General features: G+C 43.0%; 1 protein-coding gene across 2 annotated transcripts in view; it reads left to right on the forward strand.

Moving 5' to 3' along the window:
- DAAM2 (dishevelled associated activator of morphogenesis 2) overlaps positions 1–15,504 on the forward strand; it is a 266,918-nt gene that overhangs the window by 144,220 nt on the left and 107,194 nt on the right. The window lies entirely within an intron of this gene.

The raw sequence follows: 15,504 nt of genomic DNA on the forward strand, positions 1-15,504 counted from the left end.
GAGAGTTACGTGATGTAACTGAAAGTGGAATATAAACCAGTGAGTTCAGATATACAGGCCTATGACAGGCACAGAACATGGATAGTATGTTGTCCATCGTATCGGAGGATGATGTCACAGCACCTCATGTGTTCTTTTGTTGCTATATAAAAGACTGCATGTGCAGCACTAATTCATCTGTTCATTGGAATGAAGTGTACAAGTAAGAATCAGTGGTCCATAACTTCTCCAACTCTTGCATCTAGAATGTTGAAGATTTTCAAGAAGAAAAGCAAAGAGATCACAATTACTACATGATGGGTGACATTCCAGGGCCACTTCAAACAGAAATAACTATTTTAATAGTGCATAAGTTGATGTACAACATATGCTGTGTATTGCAGGTGTCAGAATTTCTGCAGTATGGTTAGGCCCAATAAAAAATCAACACAAATCAATATCTGTTTCCTCTCTTCTTCAGCTTTTGGAATAGCATTCTCAGAGCAGTAAAAGGATTTGTCCCAATTTCAACTTGGTGAGCCTAGTGTACAAAATGTTAAGGTGCAGGAATAACTTTTGGAGTTCACGTAACATATTCACCATGTCATTCCATTATGGCTCAGTGTAGTGGTGCTTGGGCCTGATGCACTTCTCTCACTGGTGTAACTTTATTGACTTCAGCCAGGTATACTCTTGATTTAGATCAGTGAAAGTGAGAAGAAGCAGACCATTGTGTCAGCAGATTGTTAGATTCCCATAACTACCTCCTGGTATGAAAATTTGCCCTCCTGGGCAAATGGTTAAAGATGTTTACTTGAAGAGTTTGCTACAGGAGACTTACTGTTGTGTCATACTCTTCTGCATCATTCGCTGGGAGATCTTGAATGCACCAATTGCATTGTTTTGTTGGCTCAGTGTGGGGAATTGCTGCAGCTGATGGTTGAACTGGTTGGGCAAGAAGAGAGACACATTGGTCTGGTTATTAACCTGGATAAATTAAGTCACTGACATTACCATCAAGCAGCCTCCAGCTCCAGCTTTCAACTGGTGTCCAGATAGGACACTGATCAGGTGGTAACTATCAAATACTTGGGAAATGTCAAAGACCAAGCTGGAGAAGGCTTGAAAGATGTAGAAGCTTGTATAGCAGCAGCTACTACCATGTTCTATGGTCTTTAGTAGCCTCTGTGGGAATGTTGTGACATCAAACTTGTGATGAAGCTGTGGATCTATAGAACTACAGGTATATCAACTCTGTTGTAGGGCAGTGACACGTGAGTGCTGAGGAAGGCTAAAGAGTGACAGATTGACATTTTTGATTAATAGTCTTCATCAGCTACTTCATATTTTATGGGAGGACAGGATCAGAAATGAGGATATTTGTAGTTGAACCTAGCAAACGTCTCTGTCAGCACTCATGATTTTTGGAGGATTTCTTGGTACGGACATATCATTAGGATGAAAGACCAATGAATTACAAAGCACGCTTACCAAGGAATGCTGCAATACAGCTAACAATGAAGTGGTCATCAAAAGCTTCAGTGGTGTGATAGGATCATCAATGATGGATGTAAACTGAATATCCAGCCAGACCACTCAGGACCTAGGTACAGATTGATTTGAGAGGCACATACTTTGCCATGATGATGAAGACTCTTCTTCAGCTGATCCTTTCTGAGTCTCCCTTTCAACAGTTTAATTATAGATTAGCTGGTGGGGAAGGGGATGGGGAAGAACAGATTGAATTTGCTCTCATCATTCAGCTGAAGCGCCAACATTCCAGTGGAGAAAATCTGCTCTTAAAAGGACTCCTAAAATGCCAATCCCATTCTAGGGGACATCAGAAACAATAAGAGTTTTTGTGGTTTTTTCTTTTTCTTTTTCTTTTTCTGGGCTTTGGCTCACAGTTTTCATGGTGCAGTACTGGCACTTGGAGGCTCATTTATTTATCTTGAGCGCATAGGTTATTTGGGTCAGGCCCTCAGTTATACATTTATTTTTTTAAAATCCAAAGATGGGTTTTTCCCATGAGAGAGAGAGAGATTTTTAGTTTCCTTTTTTGTTTTAAGCCCAGCCATTGCCAATCCAGAAGTTTGGCAGCCCTGCCAAAATAGTTTTTCTAGCTCTTCAGGGCAGTTTTCTGAAGGCATAGGCCCAAATCATGACTATGACCATTATAACAATTTTGGGTGCCTGACTTGAGATACCTTGTGCCTGATTTTTCAGCTGTATCGAGGGCCTGCAGGCCCCAAAGCCATCAGCTGGAGTTGCAAGTGATTTAGTACTTCTGAAAATCATGGTCAAGTGTTCAAGCATGGTGAAAATCAGAGGTTGCTTTTGAAAATGGCATTTGTGGAATCTCACCTTGTGCTCCTGATTTGGCTTGCATTGAAACCAATGGGAGTTTGACCTTTTGACTTCAATGGGAGGCAGGTTTGGGCACTTCAATTGTCAAGTGATCAAAACTAAAAAGCCAGTATTTATCCAGTAATTATTCCATTGGATATGTCGCTTTAGTATTTTTCTGTTTGTAAAAGGCAATAACTGTGGGATATCAAACTGTGGTGTGGGAACTGTGTGTAGATGCTGATTTTGTGTGTAAGTGGCAGCTATGATAGTAGTCTATCCACTTCCAAAATAGGATCAATCCCTACACTTCATGTGTTGCTCAGTTTTGTCCTGTTGATGGTATGCAATAAAAAAAATATATACACACACACACACACCCCATAAAGATCTCACCCTTCAGATAGTCTCAAATATATGAGCAAGATCAAAGAATGAAAAAACAAATTAAAATGTTCACCTAGAATGCTGGAAAATCATTTAGTACAGAACAGAGCTCCCACTATTTATTACCTGTGTTCTGAACTCTACCGAATGCTCATTAATCTTCCAAGGACAGCAAGTACCTAAAGCTAAAGTCATTCAGTCCATATACTCATAGATTTTAATACCAGAAGGGACCATTAAGATCTAGTCTGACCTCTTGCATAACTAAAGCCCTACCAAAGTCATGGCAACGGAAAAACATGTCATGGACCATGAAATCTGGTTTCCCACCAAGAAATCTGGTCTTTTGTGTGATTTTTTTACCCCCACGCTATACAGATTTCATGAGGGAGACCAGCTTTTCTCAAACTGGGGGTCCTGACCCAAAAGTGAGTTGCAGGGGGATCACAAGGTTATTTTAGGAGGGTTGTGGTATTGTCACCCTTCTGCGTTGCCTTCAGAGCTGGGCGGCCAGAGAGCAATGGCTGTTGGGCAGGCTCTCAGCTCTGAAGGCAGTGCCCCGCCAGCAGCAGTCCAGAAGTAAGGGTGGCAATACCTTACCATGCCATCCTTACTTCTGCGCTGCTGCTGGTGGTGGCTCTGTCTTTAGAGCTGAGCTCCCAGACAGTAGCCGCTACCCTCCAGCTGCCAGCTCTGAAGGCAGCACTGCCGCCAGCAGCAGTGCAGAAGTAAGGGTAGCAGTACCGCAACCACCCTACAATAACCTTGCGACCTCCCCCCAACTCCTTTTTGGGTCAGGACTCTTACAATTTCCACACTGAAATTTCAGATTTAAATAGATGAAATCATGAAATTTATTATTTTTAAAATCCTATGACCATGAAATTTACCAGAGTGGACCATGAATTTGGTAGGGCCCTATGCATAACACAGGCATAAGGCTTTCCTGTATTAATTCCTGCTTTAAGTCATTAGCTGTACTTGAACTAATGCATACATTTAAAAAAAAATCCAATTACGATTTAAAATAAGAGGCTGTGGATTCTGAAACAAGCAAAATAATGTTTTCAGAATCTACTGCCTGTAAGAAAAAGAAACCAAACTGAAGTCTTTCTCAGCTTCCTGCTTTTGGAAGGTTCTCTTGTGATTTTTTTATTATTATTTTTATTAAGCTTATAGACACTAGCATATAGAAGCCCAAACCAAGATGGAGGGCCCCATTGTGTTGGACACTGAGCTCTTATATAGTAAAAGAAAGCTCTTGTCCCAAGGAGTGAACAAACTAAATGGGCAAGACACATGCTGGCTGGGAGAAAGCAAGTATTATGGTTCACAGAAGGGGAACAGATGCAGAGAGGAATTAAGTAACTTTCCCAAGATCAGACAAGAAGTCTGTGGTAGAACCGGGAATTGAAACCAGATCCTCATGAGTACCAGTTTAGTGCCTTAACCTCAAGCCCATCTTTCATACTGCAAAAGCTCTGACTACAGTATAGTCAGCATTTCATTTGGTACATGGTGGCACCCATGAAAGGGAGATAGTATGGACCAGTCCATCATCACCATCAAAACTCTGTCAACTCTCCTTGTGACCAGATGGCCTAGAGTGGGACCAGGGGAGAACCATGTTGAAGAGGGGGATGGGAAGTCTTTGTAAAGCAGCATTTTTGTGCGGGGCAAGATAGCTAAGAGGAGCCTGTCAGAACATTTCATTAGCCAGTTCTGTGCATATGTATTCCTGCAGGGAACAGTTTGTGTTGCCTTTTGAGAAGTGAAGTCTGATTTCCATCACCAGCTCAGCAAACAGAGTAATTGCCATGGATCTTGGAGGGATTTTTTTTTCTTTTAGTTGGGAGGAATTCTTTTTTAAGTTTGGAAAAGAAAATAAGAGGTTGTTCACTAGAAATAAACCAATCAGCACAGAAAGAGAAACTTCAAGTGCAAGCATGTGGCAGCTGGGAGGTTCAGTTACGCTGGCTTTGGCTTTGCTCTGAGCTGCCGAAAGAATGCCAAGAAAGAGGAGAAGGAATTGAAAAGGGAAATTCTCTCTCAGCCAAAATGACATAAATACCAACTGTTTAGGCACACAATTGAAAAGGCCGCTGCTGAAAGGAACACAATGAATTGCAGGCAGTCCACTCGAGGAGCAAATTCCTGACCTGTAGGCACACCGCTTTGGCCCAAGACCCTGTCAGTTGTCACAAGCTAAGCAGGGTCAATACTGGAGCTGAGACTCCCAAGCAACAGCTAGATGTTGCAGGGACTGGCAGTGATGTTGACAATTGGGAAGGTGTAGGTGGGCGTGGGTGGGTGAGGTGCTGCTATCCCCACAGAAGGTTTGTCTTGGGTGGTGGCAATATCTACCACCTGGCAGAGAAAACTTTGATAGGATGGTAGGCAGGGAGGCTGCTACCCTTGGTCTCCAGGCTGGCTGGGGCCTCCCTGCTCCTCAGCCCACTGCTCCCTGGTTTTGGGTGGGATGGGATTTGGTCCAGGAGGAGGGAGAACTCAATCCCTCATGGCCCTGCTACCATGGAAGAGGATTCGTGACACTCCCCAAGACTCTGTGCATGGAATCAGCATAAATTGACTTATGGAGGGGGATACCAAGTATCAATTTACATTGCCCCTCCCCCATAATAAATTGATTGAATATGAGGGGAGGGGGGAATTGAGCTGCTTAGCATTTTTTTGTTGGGTTTGGGGGGGAAATGGGCAGCATTCATAGTTTTATTTGGAGGTAGGTGGCTGCCTGCCATGAATTCATTTATGTGGTGGTATTCAATTCAGTGGTGACAGAGTTCAGCCAGTAGGGAACTGAGGCTGTTGGGCCACAGTAGTTGAGGGAATCTAACCAACAGGAGACCATGTAGAAAGGGACCTGGCTCACAGTAGGGGTATGGCTTGAGTTACTGGTGTAACTATGTGGGTAAGCTTTCCCTTTGGGGTTGGAAGAATTGGGTACATTTCTCAAATCACAGCTCCAGATATGTATTTGATCACACTGATGAACTCAGGGAGAAGATGTCCTTTTGTCCTTACACTGCACCTAGAAATCAGTGACTCATGCTGGCAATATCCTCATCAGACAGCAGGGGCTCTATATTTGGACAAGCATATCTGCACTCTCTCTAAAAATAAGAGGTGTCTGATGCTGTCAGCATTGCCAACAAGTTCACATCTGTCTGTGCCAATGATGGTAGTGATAAAGCGTCAACAGGAAAGGAAGGAGAATGGTACGCGAGGGAGTTTTCAAAACAAAAAATGTACTGTGCAGCCTTGCTATAATTTAAACTTCTTCTAGATAGGATTTTGTCCAGGAACAACCTATAGAAAGGTCTGTACCAGATACAGTTATTGTAAAGCTTAAACTTGCTTTAAATGCTATCATTAGACAGTTCATTTTTGGACCCAATTTAAATAAACACTGTGTAACCTGAAGACACAGAAAGTGCCCAAAGGTTTCTTGCCCTACAGGTCTGGAATTCCAGCCCATTGCTGATGCAGGAGAGAAAACATTTTGTTGTTTAATGGGTTTTACCTGTGAGGTGACCAGAACCAGGGCCGGCTCCAGGCACCAGCGCAGCAAGCAGGTGCTTGAGGTGGCCAACAGAAAGGGACGGCATGTCCGGGTCTTCGGTGGCAATTTTGGTGGCAGGTCCCTCTTGGAGGGAAGGACTTGCCACTGAAGAATGAAGTGGCGGCAGTAGAGCTGCCACCAAAGTGCCACCAATCACGGCTTTTTTTTCCGCCACTTGGAGTGGCAAAAATTCTGGAGCTGGCCCTGATCAGAACACCCCCAGGCCCAACTCTCCTCTCACTTGTACAGATGTTGATGAGGACTAATTCATCTGAAGTCAATGGAGTTACACCAGTGCTAAGTGAGATCCGAATCAGGCCTATTGTGAGTATATAATATGAAAAATATCTAACCCCCTCAACCTCAGGATCAGACATAGTGGAAAATGTGGTGGGTAGGATGGTGACAAGCAGTTGGAAAAAATAATGTGGATTCAGTTTAATGTGTGAATTTCCAGGGTATTGTGGGGAAAACCATCATCTGGAAAATGGCTGAGCATAATCTCCAATCCTTTCAATCTCTGGGGAGTCATGGGATTAGGTGACATGCATGTTTCTCCTGGCACTGTGGGAAGGTTCCTAAGAGGAAAGCTCCTTGGGGAGCTGAACACTTGTTCTTTTTTCTGTCGCTGATTGATTGTAATTCAGGATTGATCTGGGTCCAATGGATTCCTGGACTCAAGACCTGGGTTCTTGTCCTGTCTTTGCCATTGATCTGTGTCCCGTTGGGTAGGTCACTTCACCTTTGTCCTTTTTATTCCTCCCTTTCCCACTCTTTGTCTGTCTTGTCTAATTAGCTTGTGAGCCCTTTGGGGTAGGGACTGTCTCCACCTATGTTTGTGTGCTATGCCCAGCACAACACAGCTTCAGTCTCAGTGGGGACCATGAAAGAGTTGCCAGGTGTCCAGTTTTCGACTGAAATGCCTGGTTGAAAAGGGACCCTGGCAGCTCCAGTCAGCACTGCCGATTGGGCCGTTAAAAGTCAGGTTGGTGATGCTGTGGGTCTAAGGCAGGCTAGTTCCTACCTGTCCTGGCACCGTGCTGCACCCCAGAAGCGGCCAGCAGATCCGGTTCCTATGCAGGGGGACGGTGCCTATGGGCAAGAGCAGTGCACAGAGCCTCCTGCCCTGCCAGCCTAGGAGCTTGGAGGGACCTGCTGGCCGCTTCTGGGGTGCAGTGTGGTGCCGGAAAAGGCAGGGAGCCTGTCTTAGCCACATTGCGCTGCTGACTGGGAGCTGCCTGAGGTAAGCCTGTGCCTCAAACCCCAGCCCTGTGCCCCCCCCACACCTGGACCCCCTCCTGTACCCCAAACCCCTGATCCCTGGCCCAACTCCAGAGCCCATACCCCCTCTTGCACCCCAATCTCTTGCGTCAACCTGCAGCCCCTTCCCACACTCCGAATCCCTCGGCCCCATCCTGGAGCCCTCTTCTGCATCCCAAACTCCTCATCCTCAGCCCCACCCCAGAGCCTGCACCCCTAGCCAGAGCCCTCACCCTCTCCCATACCCCAACTCTCTCTGCCCCAGCCGAGAGCTCCCACACCCTGAATGCCTCATTTCTGGTCCCACCCCAGAACCTGCGCCCCCAGTAGGAACCATCACCCCCTCCTGAACCCCAACCCCCTCCCCTAGCACAGTGAAAGTGAGTGAAGATGGGGGAGAGCGAGCCACAGAGGGAGGGGGAATGTAGTGAGTGGGGGGCTGAGCCCTGAGGAAGAGGGAGGGAAGGGGATAGTGTCTCAGGGAAGGGCTGAGTCTAGGGTGTTCAGTTTTGTGCGATTAGAAAGTTGGCAACCCTAGACAATGAGGCGCTGCTGTAATATAAATCATCATAATGGCATGGTAAGCTTTGCAGTAGTCTGTCCTTGAAACATCAGTTAGCAGCCACAGTCAGAGACAGCAGACTCAGCCAATTGGATCAGCCTGGCTTGATACTGCCTGGCTGGAGGAGAGGTACCAGGCTAGATGAAACAATGATCTGGCTGGGTAAATATGTTCCGATTTCATACTGCAGTGAACTGGGTAGTGTATGCGCGCATCACTTTTTACTAGATGGAACTGGAACATTTCAACAGTGTTCTAGCCTGTATAGCTGCTAATGAATGGATATTCTCTTTTGTATCTCATGATAAAACAGACTGCTTCTGGAGCACAAAGATTCTTATCCGCAGATAGCCTGAATCCAGGACGAGAAGAAATAGTTGTCTCTTGCTCTGGATGAATTGTGCTTAGATGGCTTGTGTATGGCACCCTCCACAACACCTTAAGAATACTCCTGTCAGTGCTAGTCATGCAGTTGAGGAAATAGTGCAGTAACCACATCTGTCTAGTGAATGGCTCAGTCCTGTGGTCTGTCCTGTTTCAAAATTACTATCTCCTGGGACCTGGTTGGCTTTTCGGATGCATAAACTGTCTGAAGAATCCTGGATTTGTTTCAGCTGCTGTTATGAATTCATATTTTGTCTCATGGGAGATCGGACACATTTTTTGTTAACCAAAGTGCTCCACTGGGGCAGGCTCTATTACTGATACAGAACTGAGAAACAGCTAGCAGACTTTTTAATGCTCAAGGAAGAATTTCATTTGGGATTCAAAGATTTTTTTCTAAAGGTGAACTGTAAAGGCTTGAATTTTCAGAAAATCAGTTACATTAAAAAGGAAAATGGTCTACTGGGTAAAAACACAGGATGTTGGAGTCCGATGTGGGTTCTTTTCCTGGCTCTGTTACAGATTTCCTGTGTGATTGAAGGGAATCACTTAATCTCTCTGCCTCACTTTGCCCACCTAAACTGACCTAGCTGAGAAGGCTTCAGTAAAGCTTAATTCATTAACTTGTGAAAAGCGCTGGGATATGGTTGGGGGAAGGCACTACAGGAGTGCAAAGTATTGTAATTTTAAGATGAGCCTTTCAAAAACATCTCGTGGGAATTGAGCTTTCATTGACTTTCGTTTGGAGTTGTGAGCCTGACTTCCTTTAGGTGCTTTTGAAAAAGCCACCATAGAGGCATAACCAACATGGCAAACCCTCAATTACATGTTTTTAAATAAAAACTAGTCATTTTTTAACCACCTGAGTTCAGTGGTCTGTGACTTTTTCTGCCATTAAGTGATGACACTGTTGACAGCTAGTGCTGATTATAGGAATCCAGCTTCCTCCTGTCTGGGATAGAATGATGCCATCAGCTGTTGCAGGGGAAATGCACTAACCAGAAGCTGTCTTGTCAAATTCTGTTTTCAGCTACCCAAGTGTAAATTCAAATATCCTTATTGATTTCAATTCTGTTTTTCCAGGTTTACACTGATGCCAAGCATCAGTTTGCTCTTACTTGCAGATTACAATAAGTAAATAGGAATGAAACGTGTTTCTCATGTGTTTGTCCATTTGGATTTCTTCTCTTCCATCTGTTTTGTATGTTGTTTCTACTGAGGTCAACCAGAATTCACCACCCAGAATAAGGGACTTGTGAAAGGTTTTAAACCCAAACTAGATGGCATTATGTAAGTTGCCTGTCCTGCTGCTGCTTTAAATAATGCTTGTCAACCAAATGGACTGAGGGAAAGAGTGCACCAGGTAAAGGTAGTCTGTCATTTCCACTTATCAGGAAGTGTCCTTAAGTGTTTTGGGCAGCTGTGTAAGTGGCAAACAGTACCTTGAGTCATGCTGTCTTAAGACACAGACTAATCAGCACAGGATATTGACACTTGAAGTGTAGTTAAATGGTGCCATGGCCCAGTGTGCACATGGCCTGATTTGCTGAGATGCTGAGCATCTGCAGTTCCCAAGGAGCTGAGAGTTTCCAGGACCTCTGAAAATCAGGTCAGTGTCATAGGAGAGGAAAGATGGTCTTGTAAGGGCACTGGCTTGAGACTCAAGTGATCAGAATTCTATTCCCAACAGTGCCACTGACTTCCTGGGGGAGTTTGGATTGTCACTTCAACTTTTCTTCTTGGCCCTCTCTACTCATTTGTAAAACTGGGGTAAATCACTCCTTACCTGCTAAGGGTAGTGTGAGGATAAATCCATTTATATTTGGGAAGTGCTTGGATACTAAGGAGATACTCTGAAGAAATACTGTGTGTGTTGTTGTGAGTTTATTTGATGTTTAGTGTAAAACTTCAGATCAACAGCCCTGGATGCTGAAGTCGAGTTGCAAAAAAGGTACAGCGCTGGCAGCTGCTGTGAAGTCTTCTCCCAAATGACTCAACCCTCTCCTGAAAGACATTTGTCAGATAAGCTAGGCATTTAATTTTCAGGGCCTATTCAATCTCTTATCCATTTATAGGGCACCCATCACCTTAGTGTTTTAGTGTCTCTCTACAAAGGACCATCAGCGGAGGGGAATGATGTACTTACAGGCATGGTGGGTTTTTTCTATGGTAATCAGATGTCCCGGTTTTATAGGGACCGTCCCGATTTTTGGGATTTTTTCTTATAGGCTCCTGTTACCCCCCCCCACCAGCTGTCCTGATTTTTCACACTTGCTGTCTGGTCACTCTAGTTTTTTCTGTGGCGCATGTCTTTCACGCTAGGAGCTGATGCCACCAAATGTCTTTGTGCCATTGAAGAGAATGTGTCCATGAAGTGTAGTGGATTGATTCCCCAAGAACTCTGTAAAAGGCCTGCAGGATCAAATGAACTGGCTAGAATATTTTGTTTAGTTTTATTTTTGCAGTTGGTTCAAATATTCCAAGTATTTGACGTATTCCATTAAATCTTATGTTAGATGAAGCTGTTCAACTCAAAAGTCCCAGTTATCACCATGGGGATGGACTCAATCCAAATTAGTTTCAATGCCTATATAATACCTTGACTTTATTACAGGCTTGTATGATATCAGAGCTGTTTTTTCACAGTAGTTACATAGCGGTTGCTCTGGTGAAGAATGACATGATTGCTTCTGAAGCCCACTGACTGGCGTCTTATTTTTTAATGTAATATTTACACTACTCAAGGAGCTAAAAGGTGACTTTACTTTAATAGATTCCTTTGGCTGACATTTTGCTTCAGACAGCTAGGTAATTGTTCCCAGTTATTGACGCCTATGTGGCTTTGGGTATCAGGCCCTACTTTTTTCCTTCTGCATGTTCTGGAGCAAGAAGAGGATTTTGTCATCAACATCAGTGCAAGTTGCTGAGAGGCAATTTGAAATGTTTTGAGGATCAGAATTTTGATGGTCTTTAAGAAATCCAAGTATTTTAGATTCTGCCATCTGAGAAGAAGTGTATGGTGCTGTGATTTCATACTGCAGAGAACTTTTGCATCATCTGGGCAATGAATCATCTTCCCTGGTGTCTCCAATTGTAATATATCATGGTACTGTTCCTGAGGCTGATGTAAATATCAACGTGATCTTGGGTATCTCACGTCAGAAACTGATGCTTTGAAAATCTTCTCCAGGTATCTGGCTAAAATTAGTGATGGACTAACCAATGTTTTGGGAGTTCAGATAAACATCCGCATGCTTATCCAGACCTCTTGAGTTTGCAAAAGTAGCTTTTGCAAGAACTGGCTTCTGCTACTTCAGAAATAGAGAGCTAGATTTTGAAGCACCTAGTCAATGTTTATTCAGACCTTTTCCAAGCAAAACAGTCATTGACTTCAATGAAAATTTTGTCTGAATAAGGACTGAGGAATTTCTCTTGAGATTAGGCCCATAAACAGAACAGCTTTCCTTATGGGATTTTGGACCTTTTGTTTTTGGTCAGAACCAGAAAATGTACTCTCTCTCTCTCACACAAATGTAACCAAACTTTTTTTGAACCTCAGAGCAATGTTTATTTCATCCAAACCAGTTCTCACCCAGCCCTTGCTCAAAAGCAGCAGGATGATCATAGAAGAGGCATTAAGCTTTGGTCTCAGGGTTAGGACTACAATATATGCTGGATATAGAAGGGTAGAAAGTAGTGGGAGGGAAACAGTAAATCACAGAGTAAAATGACTACATCTCCATCTGCTCAGCCAACCAAAAATACAGAATCCTACCTTAGGAAGGTCAGAGTTCTTCATCTTTTAATACAACTGGTCAAACGTCCAAAGCTTCAGGGGTTCAGATAGGAAATTACTCAAATATTTGGATGCTTTTCCTATCTTAAACCTTTTTAGCCTATTGTTTGGGCTGGATATCTAGTAAGAGCAGCATTTCTCACGGTATTCTAACACTTCTGCGTTTTTAAGAATCTTAGATTTTTTTTTAATTCGGATTCTTTGAGATTTGGAAAAAGGATCTGAGTAGTTGTCACTTTATTTGAATTTGTTTTCTCTTCCCTAGCCTGAGGTTCAATGAATAGGCAAAGGAGATGCTGTGTTTATTGTTCTCACAGACTTACTGTCCCATTTATCTAGGAAACAACTGTAGCAGGGGTCACTCGCTCTTTCAAACTCCTTTACACAGGAAACTTCCAGGAAGACCGATCAAGGCACCTTGCACTGCAGATTTGTGTCTTGGCCTGATGTCCCTTTACAAATAGGTTGCTGTATATGTCATGGTGCCTGGTGGAATGGTCTTTATTTAACTAGCACTAGATTACCGCTCTCTCTCCCCTGTGCTACTCAGGTCATGATAAGATTATTTTCTAAAAATAATGCTGTATTTATCAACTGCATGTTTTTGCATTGTTTTTTCCGTTAGCAAGGTCATATTTTGACTCTTGGATAGGAGCTTAAGGCTTGTTGTGTGCAAAACAGTTGTCAACATCTAGAGAGAGTAGGTGTTAAAAGGCAGTCTGCAATGAAATGAGGTGTAGAAATCTAGCTGATTACTTATGGGGAGTCCTATAGCTCCATTTCTGTTGGTAAGCAAGGATTTAGCTCTGTCAGCCTACTGCTTTCATCAGGGAAAGGGAGAGAAGGAAAACAAAGGCTTTCCAACTTGCACTGGAAAAGTGTGCATGTGTGGCATGAATTTCCACACAGCCCACTGATGGGGAGGTGGTATATATGTCATAAATTGTGTAACTAGAAAATGCATTTTATGCCTCTTGCCGTTTTGGCAGCCTCTCAGGCTTTATGTATTTCTAGAGGTAGGTATTGAACTGGCTTGGTAGGTATATGTACTACTGTCCTCTACTGGCTAGAAGCAGAACTGTTCTATTATGTCATTGGCTGTATACTGCTAACAGCTAATTGAGGTTCTCCTTTAGTTCAAGTGATATAGGAGCCTCTGGTTTTGGAGCAGGAAGATCTGAGTGTTACCCCTGCTGTTGCTATGAATTCCAGATTTGAAGCCTGCCATTTTCCATGGATTTGTTACAGTGTATGCTATAATTTAATTTTAACCTGAAAGGAGTTTAACAAGTATTAAGGTTCTTTTGAATGCAGGCCAGTTTGGGGACATGTAGAAATATTTCTTCTCTCCAACCAACATAAATATATAGCAGCACTAAAAGAGTTGATGCGATCTGATAAAGATCTGGCTATTTAATGTTCATCTGTATAACTTATTCATATCAACAGGCTTAGTTTGTAAAATGTTTATACATACAGGACAATAGAATGTCAGGAAGATTAGCAAGACAGGCAGAAAGATAATCTCTATTCATCCATCTTTAGTATAACTCCAAAGAACACCGTTCTTCAACCACAAGATAGAACTTCAATTGATTTTAATGTAAGCTACTTATACCTTGTGGTGGGAGATTAGGGCTCCAGAAACCAATTGTTATTTTCTTACTGGTTTCTAGTCTATCTGCCTAGCCTCTTCACATAGTAAAGTAAAATAAAATCTGATGCAGTGAAACCTCTCAAGTGACCGCTCAAAGAACCAGTAAAATGTGGTTGCCCAGGAGAGATAGGCCTTCAACTGAAAGGTGAGTTTAATTACAAAATGTATGGTGATACTTAACAATTACTAAGACCACTCTTGGAGGTGGTCTTTGATGCAGCTTTCACTGTAATTCACAGATTATAGTTCTGTTCATCTGGATGCTTTGAGGTTGTGCTTACCTTCCTAAGAAGCAGTCATTTGGCCTGTTTCCAGACTTTTTGGCATTTTTCTCTGTAATTGGTGAATCTTGCTGTCAAGGTTTTTTCCCCCACTTTGAACTTTAGAGTAAAAATGTGGGGGACCTGCATGGACTCTTCTAAGCTTAATTCCTAGCTTAGATCCGGTAACGCTGCCACCAGCCAAAAATTTAGTGTTTGGCACACTTCCTGTTCCCTCAAAACCTTCCAAACACAATCCAAACCCCTTGGATCTGAACACAAGGAGAAATTAACTATCCCCCCTACTTTCCTCCCAGACCTTCCCCTCCCTGGGTTGCCTTGAGAGGCTTCACACAGATCCAAACTCCTTGGATCTTAAAACAGAGGGATTAACCTTCCACCTCCTTTTCCCCTCACCAATCCCTGGTGAGTTCAGACCCAATCCCCTTGGGTCTTAAAACAAGGAAAAAATCAATCAGATTCTTAAAGAAAGCTTTTAATTAAAGAAAATTTTTACTTTTTCTATCTCTGTAAAATCAGGATGGAAAATGCTTTACAGGGTATTCAGATTCATATAAACTAGAGGGACCTCCCCCCCATACACCCCTAGCCTTAGATTCAAAGTTACAGCAAACAGAGGTAAAAAATCCTTCCAGCAAAAGGAAAAACATTCACAAGTTGAAAGAAAACAAACATAAGACTAATCCGCCTTGCCTGGCTATACTTACATTTTGAAACATGAAAGACTGATTCAGAAAGATTAGAGAAAACCTGGGTGTACGTCTGGTCCCTCTTAGCCCCAAGAGCGAACAACAAACAAAACAAAGAACACAAACAAAGACTTCCCTCCACCAAGATTTGAAAGTATCTTGTCCCCCCATTGGTCCTCTGGTCAGGTGTCAGCCAGGTTCACTGAGCTTCTTAACCCTTTACAGGTAAAAGACATTAACCCTTAACCATCTGTTTATGACACTTGCCCATCCAATTAGCAGAAATACTACAAAATATTTTCTAAAATCTGTAAAATGTAAGACTTGAAAATGTAACTGAGTTATCCCTGAAGGCTCTGTCCTTTGAGTGCAAGCTTTGTCAGCATACTGTGAGAAGGGGAGTATTGTCGGTTTGGCCACTGAAGGACAACCTTGTCTCAGTCAGTTCTGTAATGCTGTTTTCAGTAATCCTGTTTGAAGGATGATCTTTCCTTCTCTGCCATCACCAGGATAGCTTTAGCACTATACCTTCAAAGAGTTTTGTAATAAAATACATAAAGATGCATGTGTCATAAGGAAATGG

This window comes from Gopherus evgoodei, chromosome 3 (assembly GCF_007399415.2).
Source record: "Gopherus evgoodei ecotype Sinaloan lineage chromosome 3, rGopEvg1_v1.p, whole genome shotgun sequence".
NCBI lineage: Eukaryota > Metazoa > Chordata > Testudines > Testudinidae > Gopherus > Gopherus evgoodei.